Source organism: Morone saxatilis, unplaced genomic scaffold, assembly GCF_004916995.1.
Source record: "Morone saxatilis isolate NCDOM2014 unplaced genomic scaffold, NCSU_SB_2.0 Contig8, whole genome shotgun sequence".
NCBI classification, from domain to species: Eukaryota; Metazoa; Chordata; class Actinopteri; family Moronidae; genus Morone; species Morone saxatilis.
This window is the reverse complement of record NW_023340257.1, coordinates 391,382-396,582: the sequence shown is the minus strand read 5'-3', so window position 1 is coordinate 396,582 and position 5,201 is coordinate 391,382.

Genomic DNA, 5,201 nt, shown 5'->3' with positions numbered 1-5,201 from the left:
TAAATATCTTTCCTGTACAGTTGTAGATCTTTCTATCTTTATCTTTATTTATTTATATTTCAAACAGTACTTGATTTTTGTGTGATTTTTATGCACCAACGCACTAATAAAAACAATTCATTCTAAGGTAGTAGAAGGTGAATATACCAATGTTACACACTGGACCTTAAAGAAAAAGTTTTTTGCTGACCTGGATAAACTTATTTTTTCTATTTCTTCATTGAGATGAAATAACGGTCCCACCCGTATTAAGAAAGTATTACATCTCCCAAAAATATGTATTTAAAATATATATATTTAGAGAACTTCACACAATACTGTGGGAGCTGTAATATTCAGAACATTCTATATTGGTTTCATAATCCAGATGATGAATCTCCTCATTGGGCTCATGAGGAAAAGTTATCTGCACAGTCTGATTGTGTTCTGTTAAATGCTATCAATTGCCACAGCCTGTTATCATCTGAGCCCAGTTCATAAAACACTCTGCACACAAGGTCCAGTTCGAAATAATCATTTGTTTGAACCTTCACTGACAGACTGTACGTTCCATATTAGGTTTAACAGAGGCATTAAGAACAAGATGATCTTTACAGTAACAGTGTATTTATGCTTTTAGCCAAACTTTCCACTCTGTTTGCCCAAGCCAATTGCCATATTTTTACAGTAGCCCAGAATGGACAAACCAAACAATGTCTCTAGATAGGTCATTTGTGTTTGTTTTGAAGGGGTGGGTCAAGCAAGACCACAAGTCTGCAGGCGTCAGTACCATCTTCACCATGGGCTTCTGCTGGAGGGACAGAGACTTTCCAAAGTGTGGAAGTGGTATGGACCTGTTAGCTCCTCCAGCAGTGGAGAAAACAGTGATTAATGGTCTTCACCACTTACTCGTTGATAATACTACTTCATTGCTTGAGTATGCCTTTGTTGCTAATATAGTTAGCTGAGTGTTTAACTGTGGAACAGTATTTACACCCCTGATGAAATACATAATGATTTAAATAAAAAAGGAAAATCATATTCATACATTATAAAGTGTGTAAAATTAAAGCTGGTGTGCATTCAAACATTGTGGAGAGCAAAACATTTTATTACTAACACTGGAATAGTTCAATTTGTATATTATTATACAGAAACTAACTGCTTTACAAAAACAAAATGATACAATATCACATGTATGTACAGTGTAGTAAATATACCATCTCAAATTGTACACAAAGTATTTACAATTGTCACACATACTGCATTAAAAACAAAACTCAGACTATTACTCTACAGACATTAGATTTTGCATAACATCAAATAAAACATGCCACATTTGGAGGTTTTTCATCTTTACAAACCCATGACTGTTTTTAAATTAGTGCAAGTCAACCACTTGTTTAAGAGGTTATGGATACATAATCCTTAATATTTCCATTCACACACAAGTCAAACTAAAACCTGGAAATGATGGCAATCTGCTAACATGGTGTTCAAAGAAATATGCCTTCAGATTTTTCCTGGTTGTGTTTTGTTAAAAGGTATACTCGCTGATTCTGTAGTTCAGGTTATGTGGATGCTTGGGAGAAGAAAATCAGCAGGTGTAGCTGTAAGATCAGTTCGATGGTGAAAAGTGGTGAGCAGAGACGATGGATCGAGTTGAAATATTTCTGTGGAATCTGACACAGAAATCTGAATAAACATGTATCTTTATAGCCTCATTGGCCCAGACCCAAAAATCCTTCCAACCGGACCTTCATGGCCACTCTGTACTAATCCATCACTGTATTAGAAAATGTGACTTTAACAACTTAATTGTGATTCAACTCCATGCTTGACTCAAAACTAGGGTTAGACCTATTTACATGGGAAGGAGGGCAGATGTTCCATTAAATTACACTTCAGTGTGGTCCTTCAAATCAAACCACGGTCTGTAAAACCTGACATCAAAGAGGATTTTAACACGTTTCATTTATTTGCTCAATAACATTGGTGACTGAAGGCCCCAGTCTGCTTTAAACCAAGTTGGAAAAACTTGTTGGACTATCTAACAGTCTGAAAACACCTTTCCGAAACATTTTTGCAACTTTCTGAAGCCATCACACGCACTTTATGCAGCGATTGTCCAGGGTTACACCAACAGGGCTTACACCTGCTCTTAAGCTTAAATGCTCTTAAGTCATCATAACTTGGAGGTCTAAATCCAACCTAATGGTAATGCCTGTCACCATCTGGGCTTAAGATTGATTGCTACAGATATATACAGCCTCTATAGTCACACATACACATACCCTCTCGCCACAAAAATTTGGGAAAATTAAAGCAATGCAGGTGAGACTAAGAAATGAAGGTCACTCAGTAAGAAATAACTGTATGCTGCACTGATCTGCCCAGTTCACTTCACTAAGACCGAAAGTAGTCCAGACTAGGCTTAAGTTCATTCTACAGACTGGTCCTAACGAAGAATGACTTAGCGGTTAGGACCAAGCTTACCAAAGACCAGTTGGTGCAACCCATGCCTGGTGTGTGTGGAGCTTCTGTCAGTTTTATGTGTCCAACATTACAAACACGTTCAAGGAGAGACTGTTAAGAAAGTGAGGCCTGCTATGCTCATTTGTAAGAGTCATCAGCTCTCTGTGATGAGCAGAATTTGTGACCCTTCGGAATGAGTATTAAGATTTTTGCCTTCAGAAATGTTTAGACATTGCATTGTATGAACCGGTTTGTTTCAAGCAAACTAACCAGGGGGGGTGAATCATCCAACTTTCTTAAACCAAAACAATGTTCTGACTTTCCAGCAGTGGAAAAATGATTTCATGGTTTGTCTTCCCTTTAAGTCATTCTTTGAGGCTGAATTACAAAATACTGTTTCTGAGGCTGTCTCTAATGAAAACGTCCCTTTTCATGAAATTTATCTGGTGTTCACCTGTTTACTGAATGAGCTGCATGGACAGAAGAAAATGACATCCCCTCAGACAACTACAATACAAGAAAAAAATCAGCAGTGAACTGATTCACAAATGTATCCATAAGGTAACACGAACACGTAAAATGGTAAGAAACATACAGAGCGACAGACATGTTGGAGACGCTGCTCAGATAAAAAAAGTCAGAGTTGTACAACAATACTCAACTCTTGCCATGCATAGATGTTAAGGCAGAATAGAAGCGTTACGGACTAACCCTGCTGAGCTGTGGACTGGGCTGCGAGTGGATCAGTGAAGTCAACCAAACAACCCAAGCAACAAGTCTACACGGCTGCTGTACGGGCCCAGACCACAGTGGCTGTATGTTTAAACCCATTTACTACAAACCATATGACCATTTCCACAAGTGTGAGAAAATATAGTGTTTTAGTCAGTGTGTCTTTCTACTCTCCAGGAAGCCATTGGTTCCCATTCATTTCAGTATAAACATCCAAATCAACCTGTAATCCATCACAATGACCAACATTACTGCTTTTATTGTCGAAGGCTAACGCAGATTAAAGCTGCAGTAGATCATTTTTATTTCATTTTTATTCACTATATCCCAACAGATAATTTTGAAAAAATCTGGTTCCTGAGGTGCCAGAGGAATCTGATGTTTTCATACATTATCTGTCTCAGGTCCTACTGTCAAAACTTAAGCAAATACAACAAAAAGTCATTTTTATAAAAGTTATCTACTGCAGCTTTAAACCCTAACCGATACACTGGATTCGTGAGACCAATACTGCCTGAAATGATTAGTGACTGGAACATTTTACAGTAAAAATAGTCAGTGGTTACACATCTTTGACATTTCTCTGCTAACATACACACAGATACTGACACATCTGTGATGAGCCAAGACTGGCCAATAGTATCGACCATGCAGATATATGAGTTGGGTTCTTGTGCAGATGGTTTTATCAGTGTGCACTGTATTACCACAAGCAACACTGACAACAGACATGATGTTTGCTGTGGCGGATTAGTTGCCTCAAGCAAGTTTCAGCTGTCTTAAGTTGATTTTGTGAAATAAACTGAAACCAACGGCTGCCTGAAAGCTTAGAGATGCACAGCATGCTTTGGAAAACAGTCAGCAGTGATGTACAGTTGATGTGATTTATAATAAATGAGCATTCTCCACCTTGTGCCATGCAGAAAAGGTGTTGCAGAGGATCTGCTGATACAGAGGGTTGGTTTAAAATGACAGAGCTGGCCTCTGCATCAATAATAACCTGAATTATTACCAAAGCTCTTAAAAGGAAAAAGCCGCCATCTTCCATTAAAGACTGTCCTCAATCTCTGTCAGCTGGATCAGCGGTGAAAAGTTCTGGAATCAGTGTTTGATGCCGAGGAACTGAGACCAAAACCAAATGTTTACCATTTATGTTTAGATCTACAAAATATTTCCAATTATTTCACCACATCATTGCAGACATACTGAAAAACCCGGAACCAAAGGGTGCTGTGTTGGAATAAAAGCGGAGTATGGAGCTCAGACTGAACTGCGTCTGTGGCAATAATTAGTAAAAGCTTAAGTACTGACAGTTACCACCGTATGTTTGGATTATTTTAAGTGTTTTAAAGGTCCAGTGTGTAACATTTAGGAGGATCTACTGTCATAAATATAACATAATATTCATAGGTATATTTTCATTAATGTATAATAACCTGAATATAGGAATTGTTGTATTTTCATTACCTTAGAGTGAGCCTTTAATAATCTACAGATTCCACAGGTCGCCTTCCATTTAGTCCACCATGTTAAACTGCCACCTTTCGTATTTTTTGCACATTTTTAGATGCCACTAAATCCTACACACTGGTCCTTTAAGTGTGACAGTTCATTAGTGTCTTTGGAAGGAGTACTTTGAAAAGACAAGGTTTGCTTTTAAGCACAATCTCACAGTCTCAATGCTGTGACTTTTGAACTGATGCCGTGACCGAAACCACTTACCACCACTACTGTGTTGTTAAATAATAACACATTTTTGTAGTTTTTATGCTACAACAAAGCTCTTAATATGAACTAACTGGTATTGTCTCCACTGTAAAATGGTACACAGCCCTAACAGTGTTACAGTTTCTTTTAAGGTGGATTTTCCCTTTAAAGAGCCCACAGGACAAACCTCTGATGGTAGCGGGTCCAGCTCAGACTGCTGAGGTGAAACAAATGGAGGGGTGTGGGTGTGTGTGTGTGTGTGTGTGTGTGTGTGTGTGTGTGTGTGTGTGTCTCTGTGCGTGCGTGCG